This window comes from Amblyomma maculatum, chromosome 9 (assembly GCF_055883805.1).
Source record: "Amblyomma maculatum isolate TAMU_Amacu chromosome 9, ASM5588380v1, whole genome shotgun sequence".
Taxonomy (NCBI): domain Eukaryota; kingdom Metazoa; phylum Arthropoda; class Arachnida; order Ixodida; family Ixodidae; genus Amblyomma; species Amblyomma maculatum.
In genome coordinates, this window is record NC_139352.1 from 26,930,748 (window position 1) to 26,945,883 (window position 15,136).

Sequence of the window (15,136 nt, forward strand, 5' to 3'; positions counted from 1 at the left end):
CTCACTACAGGGCGAAGGCCTCTCGCATAATCATCCGATTAACTCTGGCCTTTGCTAGCTACATCTACATGACATTTGCAAACTTCTTAACCTAATCTTCCCACCTTACTTTCTCCGCACTCTGCCGCGTTTGTCTTTCCGCTGAACGCAATTTATTACCATTTGCAACTATCCGTAATCCTTTCATTTTGCTATACATGTTTTGCCCATACCCATTTGTTCTCAATTCCCACAAGAATTCGAGTTATATCTCTAACCAGTGCGCTTCCTATCACTTAGCGTTACAACTACCATCTTCCGCTTCATAGCTCTCTGTGTTGTCCTCAACTTAACAGAACCCTTTTCCACGCTTCCACGTTTCAGACTCATAGGTGAGTACGGGTAAAATACAACTTTTATATTTTTCCACTAAACATAATTTAGGTTGTGGCACACAGCGCCATCGTAGAAGGGCTCCTGAGGTCAATGCTGTTTTACACATCTGTTGCAGCACTCAGTTGAAATTTGGCCACTGCCATTTTCTGTCAGTTTGTTCCTCGAAGGCTTGTTTTCATATTTAAACTTGGCAAATACAGCTGGACGGGACGATGAGCCGGACTCGCCTAATTGCAATTCTATGGTCAAAGCTTAATATGCAGGGCCAATATAATATATATTCAAGTTTACCGCTCGAACTGAGATATTTGCTAGATTGTGGTAGGTAGGCATACTCTAGGAAGAACCCCATCTGTTCTGATAAGGTATGCGCACGTGCATTCAACATTTATTTACTTATTTATTTGTTTATTCTATATTTTCCCCACACTCTTAGCTTGAAGGCCCAGAGCAATGGCCTAACATTGGCGCGGTTCCTCTCCTTCTACTTGGCAACAAAGTTTATAATATAAATGAAATGGCTACTTTTAGCAACAGTAGCCTAAAGTCTGGCTTCTTTCACTATCGCCCATCTTTACCGACTTCACCACTTCAAGCTCTCGAAATAACGTTTTTTTTTTTCTTTTTTGGCAAGAACGTATAATACATAACAACGCCTGTAGACGGCTCTCATAGTAGCCTCAATATATTTTAAAGGAGCCGTTGTATCGTCAGGCAATTGACATTGAGCAAATGGCCTTCTTTTTATGCAGGAGCATATTTTCTGTGGACATCCTGATTGGGCTCTCTCACACGAACGAGAACGACGGTCTTTTTCAAAACTGCGTCATCACACCGCTAGTATACCTCGACGGACCCCCAGGAGGAGTGTATCCATTCTCTCTGGTATGTGAATATCCTGCTACGGCAATTTATTTAACTTTTTATTTTCGATACCCTCAAGCGCCGAGGCATTACAGAGGGATGTGGGCAAGCAAACAACGCAAGAAAAAAAAATTGTTAAAGGCGGCACAACAACGTAGTTCAAATGTAGCAACATACAGTATTCGAGGCAGTCAAGGAAATACCGAAAAAAGTACAGAAACAACAACTGTAACAAATGCAACGCAAGAAACGGAACAAAGATAGCAGAAAAAAAGAAAAAGCGAAGAAAGTAACAAAACACAAAGAAACTAACCAAGAAGAGGTGAAGGCTAGTATCAAAGCCTTATGTTACAAAAGCAAGGTTGAACAAAAACAGACATGTTCATGAATATCAGCGATATTAACTTGATAGCGGTAAATGCCACCTTGACAAGGAAATCCGATGTAGGCGCTGTAAGCAAAAATCACGAGCACAGTGCTGGCTCGCGGTAGCTGGCAACTGACATAGTCGAGCACTCAGTTAACGTAAGGTTACCTGACGTTACTATTGTCTGAAGCTGCCACCTCGGGCATCTTTTTTCATATGGGAACGTGATATCAGCACCATCTTGGCAGTCGAGTTTGTACGGCATGGTAAAAGCGGAGCTTTATATGTAGCATCAGGGTAGTTAATCTACGCTATCGGGTCATACCCTTAAAGACAGAGTTTAAATATCTCCCATACTTTCAAGGTACTGCATTCAGCCTAACAGGTTGTAAAGTTGAAATGCAGGCTATACCATTGTGTGGTGTCAGGTACGAGACTTACTAGAAAATACATTATGACGGAGCTTGCGCGACTAGAGTTACTAATTTCTTAGGCTGAGGGACTGGTTCTTTGTTCACTTCGAGGCACATTGTTGGACACTCAGAGGTGAAAATCAGGTGCAAACGCACCCAGCGCTAATTTTTCGTGGTGGAGTTTCTGTGTATGATTGAGTTATTTTTCGACTTTCTATTTTCTCTCTTTTTCCGCACTTATTAGGTGTAGCATGCCGTGTTGACTGCCAGCTGAACATTGCCTGCAATAATTAAAACGCGCTTCTTTGCTTCGGGAGCGAAGGGCGTTTACAAAAGCGCTCAGTCTGTAGAGTTCGTGGGACAGTGCGCTGTAACTGAAGTTCAGCGCGCCACTGCGTCGTCATTCATTAGCGTTACTGACCTTAGCCACACTACATGGCTGACTTTACTCGCGGGAAGTCCGCACATCAGTTCCGAGAGAGCGAATCACTTTCTTTTTCCAGCCCAGTATTAGGCGTTCTGTATGTCGGTGGCTTGTCGAATCAACGCTAGCTGATAGTGGCCCTGATCCGACGCCGGCTAGGTATTCGAATAGCATGGAAAGCGGTAAGCAAACATGCAAAATAGATCAACGACATAAAAAGAGACAGTGTTCCCAGTTCGCGTCAAGGATTAGCAATTGGGGCAAGAGGGGTCTTAATGGAGCTAGTGCTGCCAGACATAAGCACGGTCGATGAGAGTATTTGTCCGAATTTTGCGAAAGGCGCATGGTTCAGGAGCGCTGAGGTTCGGACTAGGGCATAGGGTGATTGATAAGGAATAGTCTAAAGTGCTTGAAAATGTTCCGGAGGCTGCATTTGTAGTGGAATGCATCCGCGCTCGCAGGTGGGCTAACCCGGTACTGAATGTCGCGGGCTAGCTGATTAGCCAGGTAATTTCGAGCAATTCCTGTATGGACAGTAATCCACCTAAGATTGGTAGTTGTTGGACAGAGAAGTGACAGTGCTCTTTTGATACCTTCTATTAAATATTGAGGGAGTGAACTTGTCCGAAATTAACGGAGGGCAGCCTGTGAGTTAGTGTAAGCGACATAATTTGTGGTTCGGGCTATCTGTCGGAATAACTGGGTAGCGTGGACTATGGGAAGAACAATGAAGGTGATAGTATGGAGAAGATTGAGGTAGGGGCCGCAGGTGTAAATGTGAGGAGCAGATGAATTTGAGGAATAAATAGCGCACGCGGCGGAATCAGACTTGTGTGTGGAACGCGTCTGTATATGTCACAGTATGTGTGGAGACGGGAGGAGAGTGATCAAGAGCCCGAGTTTGCCGCGGTTCTAAGGGAAGGCGGGGGTCATGTTACGGGGTATACAGATGGTACATATATTATGGGAAGAGGGTGCGCTGAGACATGACATGTGAGACTGATATGTGGGACAACAGCATTTGCCAGAGTCCATCGTTTTGGAGGTTCTGAAAAGCGAGCAATTCGGCAATCACTGAGGAGGCTGATAGGGGTACGAGAGGAAGGAAGAGACCTGTGTATCGTATAAACTTTTGTTTAAGGTTTGAAGGGGCAACTGAAGAGTCGCCTTGTAAGAGTATTTAGTGCAGATGCGAGTTTTGTGCACAAATGTTGTTTTATTATATATAAAGGAATATGCTAAACTCAAGTGTTAATAGCGAGGACATGGTCAGATAGACTGCCTTCCTTTCGTGCAGGCCGGCGTGCCTTTTAAGAACCTCTAGGTTTTATTGTGTGACAGAGTGGCAGATGTTAAAGACCTTATTGATGGCATAGGCGGTGTTTTAGCACCAGCTTTGTCCCGAATACACTATAAGATGTTACTTGGGCTATGGGCTGGTTTTTAATAGAGTTAGCTACAACCGACGCTTGGGTAAGTTGGTAATCCATTGAAGGTAGACAGTACAGCGCAAAAAGAAGACGAGAACATAAGAAGTTCGCAAATAAGCGCTTGTTTCTGTACTTATTATTCCTCGTCTTTTTTTTTGCGCTGTCTACCCGTAATAATTTAATAGAGTGGACTGAGGTAAGCATTCATGGGAGTACTGGAAAGGAGCAGAAGTTCTAGTTTTCAGGGGCAATTGGTAGGCCAGCTTGGGAGATGAATTTAGGCAATGTCTAAGTCCTGCTGCAAGGGGTCGATTACCTTTCCGGGCGACTCGCGAGTGCACGAGAGGGAGGGGATTTCGGCACACATACCGTAGTGGAATTGTAAAATCTCAATTCTTGAGGTAGCGGAGTCATGCCAAAACAAAAATGAGTAGAACGCGCGACAAAGAACAGTGAAAGCCTGAGACATTCATTTCTGCGGGGGTTTATGTAATCGTGTTGTGTCTCTTTGAAAACTTTAAAGAATGTCTCTTTGAAAACTTTAAAGAAATACGGTGACAGTTTTGCTTGGGTCAACCGTGGGTGGGCAGGAGACGACGGGAGCAGGAGGAAACATTTGGCTGTGGATAAGCTCTGCTGTGCCAGGGTATACGTAGCGAAAGCATCCGTTCGACTGTCATCTGCAATTGGTTCTTATGGAACGGCAGTGCATCGCTTATTGTGCTCCGCAGTCTGACGTCATCGCTTCGCCAGCCACCCTTTTCGTTCTTCAGGCGCCTCCGCCGCCCGCTTGGCTATCCTCGTCTGGTTCGTTTTCTGTTCACCAGCCTTGTATGCTTACAAAGAGAAGACATCTGGATTGGAAGAGTGGAGTTTCTCCTATGAGTAATAATTCCACGCCTGTTCTTTTGCCATGGAGCACGACTGTTGGTTGCATTCCCAACCACCGATTTAATAGCGCAGCTGCGCGACGCGACATCACGCATGCACAGTAAGGCGAACTAGGCTTTGACATCTTGCGCGGCATGGCGTGAAGCCTGGGACAGATGGCCGTCGCGCAACGGTGCACCTGTGGCGCCAGCTGAACTGGTTGCCGATAGTGTGATGTCACGCGCCGCGCGGCAGAGGAGCCGGTTCTCGGATGGCCGTTACGCTGAGCTCCGGCTGAACCGTTTGCCATGGTAACGACGCATGCGTAGTAGCGGACTTGCTTTGCCACCGCGAAATGCACAAACCTAACCTAGTGTAGGTCAGCCTCTAGCCATGCTAAGCTTTCATTACAATAGAAAATATCCAATCAAGTCTCTATAGTTGTCTTTGCAACGAGCTGGCGCCTCGGCGAGTCGGACAGTGACATTCCCAACAGATACCCTTGTGGCATGCCGCTGTCAGCGGAGAGGGAGGAAGAGTGCATAGGGCGCCGCCTCAGAAGAACAAAGAGTACAGAGAGCATTGCTTTACGGGTCGTCTTCTCGTAGGCGACGCGGAAGAAAGCGTGTGAATCGGACATCACGCACATTGCATTGCGCCAGCGAAGTTTCGATTTCAGAAATATAAGGGGCCCAAGTATATCTGCTTGAAGGTGTTAACAAACAGGCCCTTGCGTTCTTCGATTGGCCCTCGCTGCATCTTGAGGCATTTACGCGGTAACAAGTGCCCGAGTCTGTACTGTCCCACTCGTAAAAAATGCTTTTTGGATATGTGTGTCTACAAATGGTTCTAACCTAATTGCCTATTGAAAGATTCATATCATTCCACCGCAGTCGAGAGTTTGATGTTTTATTGTCTCGAGTGGAGGGCACAACGATTGTAAATGTGATATCGCCGTTCATATCCGGGCCCCATGAGTGCGCATCCGTAATGTTTCGGTTAGCTTGTTTCTTGCGAGCATGGCGCTGTTTTCTCTAGTCACAGTATGTTGCCATGCCGGGTTTCATGCAATGTGATATAAAGCGCGAAATTGTTTCTATTTTGGTTGTATTCAGAATTCATTTTCAGAACAATAAACGCAGTACTTTGATGAGCTTTGATGCATTAAAAGATCAGTCTTATGATTCAGCCCTACAAATGTCAAATATTTTCCTTGCCTACTTTATCTCATCATATCACATTCGCCTCTGTTCCCTTATTTGTACCACATAAGATTTTATTTAGTAGTATAGTGCTGAGGTATCTCTTTACCCTAGTTTGCTGCTTTTGCTCACAGACATAGCGGAAAGTACTTTAACCTTTACATTTCTCTACGCCTTGCTATAAAGAAAATTTTGTGTTGTCACAGTGTTCTTGGAGTTTACCACATCATAAATATTTTCCACTAGGCTGCTCTTTTGTGGTTTACTGCTGCCGAATAAAACCCATGCGATAAATAACTGATGTAATGTCATCCGCATTTAAATCATTGGGCATCTGCCTCAAGCTCGCTGTTCTTTCTCCGCGTCTTTCTCACGCAGCGGGTATGGCACGAGGCCTTCGAGGAGTTTGCTTCGACCCAGCAAGGGGTCCTTTTCGCATTGTCGCTGAGCCTAGGTGCTCACACCTACTCAGCCACTGATTTGAACAACAATGCTTTTGGTCACCCATGCAAGAGGGTAAATCTGCCCTTCAGGTCCGTCGACGTAAGTATCTTCAATTAATCATCCTTTATTTAAGAGTCGTTTGTCTGCGCTATTCGTTTCAGTTTCGAAGTGCAGCACGTTGTTGTTTGGCGCAATTTTGTTACAGCGTATAATTTACCAAAGAAACACAAGTTGTGAGGTACGACGTAGTAAAGGGCTCCAGAAATGTCGAACCGTATCAGGTTCTTTAACGTGCCCTTGCATCGCAGATTTCGTGGGCGTCTTTCTTCTTAGCTCCGTAGAGAGCGGCCGGGAGTTCATCCCGTATCCTTCGGTTCACACGTCGGGCATTCTAACACGTCGGGCGGGGCTCCACACGTCGCAAGTATAAAACGATGCAGAATGAAATAACCATCCATAAAAATCACTCGTCTTCAATTATACAGCAAGAAAATAATTTGGTCAGAGGAAACGCCAAATGGCATGGACTCATCGCACTTACGCGGTATGGCGTCCAGCTGCTCGTCTAAAGTCCATGCTATGGCATCTCGGCTCTGGCAGCTGCTAGACAATGAAGGCAGAATACGTTCATGTCTAAGCAGATTAAAGTGTCCTGAGCGGTGTACATTATTTTCCAGCCCTGTACTGCAGGGCCCCCTCCACTTATTTCATCGCAACGGTACTATACATATTAATATCGATGACATTCCAGTACATTATGCACCGTTTGCTCGCTTTGCAGCAGTGTAAAATAGGAATATCTGAAGACGGGGGAAATATCTTTCCAGTTTTCACTTCAGCGTTAAATTTAATGCGAAAGGTGGTAAAAAGGTGGTAAAACATAACGAAGACGGGCTCTATATGCCCTGGCAGGTGCAGCATCAGCGCTACTGCTCACGAGATGTTTATATCAGGAATTCGGAGCGTTGCAAAGCTGTGGATTTGTTTGATTGATCACATTTTGTGCTAAATAGAGTTGCATTTGAACAGCCAAGCATAATTTAATTAAGATTCATATCGTAAGACTAATATGAATGAAATTAACTCTCAGCATTTCTAAAGGGACCCCCTGCTGTTGTGGATGAGCGGACCTAGGACGCTGGTCTTTGTTTCTGTGGAGGCAAAATAATACGTACCCGTGTACTGTGTGAAGTTACTGCTCAATAGCAAGCCTCCAGGTGATTTAAATTAATCCGGAGACATCCACTCGGCCGTCTCGAAAATTTTCATTGTTCTTTTGAAAATTCGTACCCTAAGAATGATAAACTGACCTCGCAAAAGATAAGATGTGAATGATACCAGTCAAATATTAAATTTGGCGAGCCAGGCTACACAAACCACGGACGCAATGTTTGCACTGCGGCCGCAATGTCCGGCCTACATAAGGAAAGTGCATTGCTAGCAGACCTAATAATGGTGAACCGGTGGTGTGTCTTCAGGTAGGCGAGCTATACCGTAGCACAATAACGAGTTACAAAAAAAAATCAAGACAAGACTGCTAATACATGCGGTGGTCTGTGCTGCTTATCAAAAAAATCGCTACTTAGCTCAGGTAGCAGCTGCTGATTCCTGCCATGAGAGCGAGACAGGCAAAAGTATAAAACATGTTCGGACGGATGGAAAAACTTTAGTGTCCGGTGGATACAGTAGTTATCTACAGGTATACGCGCCGCCCAGAGAACGTCCTAAAACCCACGAGCTTCGGTAGGATCGTCAGCCAGTCGATGAGTTGGAGTTGAGTCGTCGTGTCGGAGCTAAGCAGTAATGTGTTCCAGCGTTCAGAGTCTAACTCGCTTATGTGCCTGCGCGCAGTTCCAGATCATATGATTTATATCGGCCATTTCATTAAATATTGTTACGTGCTTCGTACGCACGGGGGGGGGGGGAGATGGGGTTAATTAAAGGGATAAGTCCAAACAACACTGCAGAGAAGCGTACAAACGTCCCTTGGCTTTTGCTCTTCTTCACCGATCCACCAAACCATTCTTCAAATTCCGGCAACGTTCTGCGGAGGGCGCGTAACATTTCCCTCCGTCAGACGAAGCCCGTCGGGCGAGTTAAATAGCACTTCTGAAATGAAATCGCTTGAGGCGGGCTACATGCACCACCTGAGACTGCCGTGACCGTCGACGATTCGCAGTTAGGCATGCTATAACGTAATTCAGGTCACTGATGCGCTCTATAACACGACAAACGGTCCGGCTTAGTGTGATAGCAGTTTTTGACAATGGCCTCGCTTACGCTGAGGTGTCCACAACCATACATAGTCGCCAGGAACATAATAAACTTGTAGGCGTCGGGCGTCGTAGGGCTCAGGCTTCTCACGTATTGGAGGTGCGGCCCCGGTGTTGATCGCGTGATATGACCGGTAGGCAGTGGTGTTGAGTCGTCCTTGGCAAAGTCGAACACTGTCACGTGTTTCAGCAATAGTTCCACTAGAATGCGGCGTTCGATTGTAGAAGGAGACCTATTATTCATAGCCGTAACCTGGGTCTCCATACATGGTTGCAGCAATGACAGAGCTGTTTAACGCCGCGACGGAACCCAATACGCCTTCCTCGAAACGGGCGAGTTTTAGGCCCCGAGGCCACACAGTTGGCTCTTCAGAGTGGTTCATTGTCCACAGCTCAGTGCGGCCTCTAGTCACGGGAACGACGCAATGAGGCACAAGGATATTCTTAGAGCAGGTCAGTCTCGTATAGTTCTACCATGCCTTTTAAAGATCCGCACTGGTTGCGAATAGAGAAAACCCGCACGAATGCAGCATATAAAGCTGGCAACTGTCTTCTTTCTGCGCAAATGCTCCAAAATTTGGTGTCAAGTCATCCACAAGAGCCGAAAGTAGTGAAGGATTCAAAGCAATCTCTCCCGTACCTCATTCTTGCAGAAAATCAATCCCAAGAATCACATCATGCGTTGACCGTGGCAGCACTGCAAATTATCTTCTAAACTTGAGTCAATAAAGCTTTCTCTCTCTCTCTCTCTCTTATAGGTTTACAAGAAAGAAAAGGCGCACTATCTGTCACTCGCAGAATCTCAGTAATATCACCCTCACAGTAGAAAAGAGGAATTATGGCATGCTTTTCACTATCTCGGGCGTGGCGCAGTATGTTAAAGCGCTCGGCTGGGGCCCCGAGGGTCGAGGTTCGATTGCCGGTGGAAACAGGAATTTCATTGTTGCGAAATCTACACTCAGCTAACTCAGCTTCTAGTCGAGCATTTCGCAGAGGCCAGGACAGGCCAGGTCTGCACATGCGCCGTTACCATACTAACCAGAGAGCAGTAGCAGGAGCGGCATGCGCTTCAGCATCGCCGCAGCCGCGTGCACACTTCACCACCGGAACCGCGCTTGACGCCACGCGGATAAGCAGTTGTGCGCATGCGCCGATCAATGGTAACCAGAGACTCCGCAGGTGCGCTGCGCGCTTTGTCGTCGCCTCGCCGTACGCCGCTCTGTCAGCTGAACCGCGCCTCGCCTGCGCAGGATTGCGTATAAAGGCAGAGATGAAATTGACTGTATACCAATGTTTGACATGCATGCAGAGGATTAACTTTTTTTCTATCCTGAGGTCGCCTGTGGTCACTCGGTAATAATTGAGTTATTAACGATGCGCCACTAATAATGCGCACACTCCCAAATACCCTAAAGTTAGTCTGGGTAGCTGTCCCGGTCTCAAAGGAGATGCCCTCGACGTGCGTGGCGAGCTCAGCCGGAAGTCAAATACATTGTAGGGATAGAAGAGGGTGGCTGCTTGGAGCCGCGCTTTCGCAGGTTCAAGCCAGAGTAAGGGTCAGAGTCAGAAGTCACAAACCAAAACAACCTTTATACACAGCAAGAGACGATACACTGGAATTGACACTAACATCTAAAATACACAGACGAGAGGCTCACAGAAAGGCAATGCTAAGCATGGAACTAAAGAGGCATTCAATAACATAGAGGTTTTACAACACTGAACAATAAATGAGTGATTCAAATAAACTAACACCAAATTGTTCACCGGGTACTGTCGCAGACCGACGACTGGACAGTCACGATGTGGCCGCCTTGTAAGACGAGCGCCGTTCCCCCGCAGATTGGTGGGCTTGCTAGCAGCGGGTGAACCCCGGGAGTCGAGAAGTAGCACTTGTGCGCTCGCCGCAAAACTAGATCAAAAGCTGGCTGGTTGGCGAAGCGACGCGACCGCACTAAATAGGGCGCGCCCCGTCTGTTTTACAAAGCGCCGAGGCCGGCACGCACCTACACGCGCGTTCCCGTTTCCTCCCGCCGAGCCGCACGTCATCATTGGTTAAGTGCTGCCGAAACTTCTTGAGGCGACCCACATCTTCCAACCGGGTTAATCACGATCGACGCCGAGTGCTGACAACGTGGGGGTGACGCCGAAGCGTGCGAGGTTTCGGGTTCTTGCGCGGAGCAGACGTTTCTCTAATGTGGTGGAATGCTCGACGCAGACGCCATGGGGGCCTCCTTCCGGTCGTGCTGGATTATTAACAATGTGCGCCGCTTTCTTCCCACCGGACACAGGGCAATGTAACTTGTTTACTCAACAAAGGGATAATGAGCGTATGGCGAAAGGGTCAGCGGAGACGCCCGAACAGAGAGAGGAACGGCTTGCCCAACAGTGATGCCAGACTGTCCAGCGTAATAGGCGGCGCATAGCCTCAGAAACGGTGCCTATGGAAGACATATACCAAAGATACTCTGCCAAACAGAAATACTGTATAGACCAAATTGAGACCGCTACGTTCTACCTCACAGATAATCTGTCAGTCTTTGTGTCTCAAGAAAAATGAACACAATACTCTGAGGTCACTGCAGAATCTGCACTGGAGAAATGTATTAGCCTGAGCATTGCTGGGTTCTCCGCTAGGTGTATCAGCGGGATTCCGCCGCGAGTGACAGATAATGCGCCTTTCCTTTCCTGTAACCCAATAAGCTCAAGTTGAAAGTTTATCACAGTTGTATTCTACCGGTACTCGCCTATGGGGCTGAAACATGGAGGATAACGAAAAGGTTTCTACTTAACATGAAAACAGCGCAGAGGGCTATGGAACGTAAAATGGTAGGTGAAGCGTTGAGGGGCTAGAACCTCGCAGAGTGGGTCAGAGAACTGACATGTTACTGACATTTTTGTCGAAATTAAGAACAGATGCAGGACATGTAGTACAGAGAGATGATAGCCGATTGCCTGCGAGCATAATAATTGGTTCAGAGGAAAGGAATGCGCGGTATCTGCTACACTTCTGTGGACATCTGAAACCCGCCATAAGGGAAGCAACGTGGGAATGAAAGTGGAAAGGGGTAAAGGGAAGCCGTAGTGCGCCGTAGTGGCTACGGCGCAACTGGTTTCCATGCTAACGGTACATGCGCATTAGTGGCCTCTCCTCGGCTCCGCAATATGCTTCTAGGAAGTGGTGAAGGGTGGCAGTTCCTGGCTCTACGGGGCTGGGACGGTAGGTCAACGCCGCTTGCGGCGGGGGCTAGCCAGCCACTGATTTTTCTCTGTTGTAGGCTGTCATTGCACCCGCCACCGCTTCGGTGGTGGTGGACGATGGCTGTTGTGGCGGCGCGCGTCTTTCTCTCCCTCTTCTTTTTTTCTTTCTTTCTTTTATATTTGCTCTTCTATCCGCACGGGGCAGCGGAGGTGTCTCAGGTACAGAGGCAGTAGCAGGTCCGTGCAATTTCTTTTCTTTCTTCCTACAGCCACAACATCAACAACAATACACTTCTACTAGCTGAGTGTAACTTTAGCTACAAAATGCGAGTACTATCAGTAATTGTTCTGATTTAAAAATTGCTTGCCTAACACTACCATTTACATTTCAACCCCCCTTGCTTTTGTCATGTCTCAAAAAAGCACTTGCCCGCATAGCATGAATTGAAAGTATTTTTGCGCCTTTGAAATTATTCTCGTGCTGTTTGCCAGCATGCAATATGTGCTGGCTGTGTAAGCATTTTGAAACGGGGTATATTTTTTCTTCATGCAGCTATGTCGTGCTTTGAACTTTACTTACGACAACCACACCAAGAGCGTGTTCACAATTGACTTTTTCAAGCAGTTGTTTACGCATGAGAGCCCACTTACGATCCGAACAAAGGTGAGTTGCCTGAACCAGGAGAACCATGCTGCGCAGGATATGTAGCACAAGCTTTAGTCGTAATATTTTCATCTGGTTCGCTTAGGCCACCTATTCCGTAAACACGTGCTCGACTTGTATATTTAGATAACCTCTCCGCATTTCTGTACCTTTGTTCTGTTCTGTATGCATTTCATGTATTTTGTTCTGTGTAACCATGCTTATATCCCGCAATTTCTTAAATGTGTGTTATGATTTTACATCATGCATTGCTTGTTGTTTCGCCCATAATTAGTATTTTCTTACTGTAACCCCCCTTACACAAGCCCATCGGGGCCTGTAAGGTTCAATAAATAAATACGAGGACGGAACGCATGGGCTCTGTGGCAGTGGAATCTAGTAGTATCGATCGCAGTCTAAATGGGAAGCCGTTGTATGTGAATAGGTTTTGCTGTTACTATTAAAGCCGACGCCCTACTGGATTTGAGACTTACCTTATCTTATTCTAGTATGTAACATGGCCACAGACAGAATTTTTTCAACTACGTGTTTGATACAGTGTAGCGATTAGTATTTCAACCAGCCGCCGAAACTTTTTTGCCAAATATTAAGGTACTCGTTATGTACACGGTTATGTATGTTAGAGTAATCATAATTGTTTCCCATTGTTCGCCTAATGTGCAGTCGGCACTGCACAGAAGGTCAACTATATATACAGTCGTATCTGCTTGTACAGGAGAGTGCCAATGGCACGCTTTTGAACGGTATGTTAAACACCAAATGGCTGAAACAATTAAGTATGAAAACGATTTTTTTTTCCATGTTTCATGTTTCATACAACCAATTATTATTATTATTATTATTATTATTATTATTATTATTATTATTATTATTATTATTATTATTATTATTATTATTATTATTATTATTATTATTAAGTTTCATACATTTGTTCGATAAAAATTTTTACTTGTTTTGCTTAGCACGGCGCACGCGCAAGTAGGAGGCGTAGAGTGCAGTTTACACTAATTTTTATTTTCTCCGCTCGTAATAACAGCTTCTAGACTTCAAGGAGTTCGCATGGGAGTGTTTTGCAAGCGCTGTAGCAAAGTTAACATGTTTGCGCTTTTGTAAGTATGTAAAGGAGAAAAGTTTTTCCTACATTACTCTTCGTAATTACGTCATTTTTCTATCCGAAATCGATCACTTTTCATCATTTTCATCATTCTACTATTCCTGCGTGTATCACTCTTTCATTGCCTTATGGGATGGGTGCTGATGGGGCAAGAAGGCAACGAAATTTCAGACTGCTGACGTGGGGCTGTCCCGCTAATATTCGCCCAGTGACAAAGGGTTGTTTTTGATCGTGAATTTACGCGATGTTCTTCCGTAGCTTTGCGAAGTTGCTGCTCAATTTTAAGGCGAGTAGCCTCATGAGTGTCCGTCCGCGAGAAGTGGTACACTTCTTCGCGAGATTCTGCGGGATACTGTGAGATTGTGACATGATAACTTAGTTACGTCGTCGGCCTGGCAGACGTGACGTTATGAAGGAGATAATCATGACATACGTCTTATCCGGTCATGACCGGTTGAAATCGACAGACAATTATGGCACATATATGAAGCTGACCCCGCCAGGCGTCCGATGCAGGCATAAATGCTGCACCTTTCACTTAGCGCTCCTTTGAAGGCCGCACCACACGACATACACAAGCAGACACAGTAAAGTGGGAATTAAGAGCGTTTCAAAGGCTTTCGTCTCATTGCACTTTAGTGGTCCAAAGTTCCCCCTATAATTTCTTTCTCTCGTTGCGCTTCAAATGGCCGATCTTTATGTATAGGTGCATTTCAGTGCACGAGGCAAAGTTGTCGCAGAACCCTAAATATACCCTCAATTAACGAAAGTTTCATGACGGTGCCGATAAAGATTTCCCGTTGTTTGACTCAAAGGCTCAGGAGGTTGACGAGCCCACCGATTGACTGCCCAACTCCATGCAAATCGAGTGCTGCAGACGTAGTAGCATTCATTTTGGGCCTGTTGGCGGAAAACCACCACGAAAGGACTCTGGTCACACTCCGTGTGGGAGAATTCCTCAGTTTCGCCATTCGGTGAATTATTTCGCTTCTCATCGGCCTTTTACCTTGGAAGAGCTTGGAAGAGCCAGTAAAGTCTAACTCTCTAAACCCAGTGTTGCCTTCCCTGCATCAATGGAAGCCTGCCCTGTGGTGGCCCAGAGACCATAACGATGAAACACGCTGTGGACAGAGAGTATATTGACACCGTAAAATTTGAGAACGGTTAGAGGGAGACCGTTCTCGGCATTCACGACCGCATGATGAAGACTGGAAACCTGCGTCGAACTTCGAGAACGCCGGCGAGTGCGACGCTGGTGCGACGAAATTTATAATTAAGCAGAGAAACAGTCATTATTCCGACAAAGCAAGGAGGTGCCGATGCCTAAGCTCCCGAAGAGCGACTATAAAATATTCTTCAAGTCAAGAGGCTGGAACTCGAATGACTGCGGGCCACGTCACCTACTGCGGTCACGTTCGCGGCTGCACACCTACAATATGGGCACGTCCAGGACAAAGATATTTCAAGGATCAACTCCGGAAACAACACACACGCG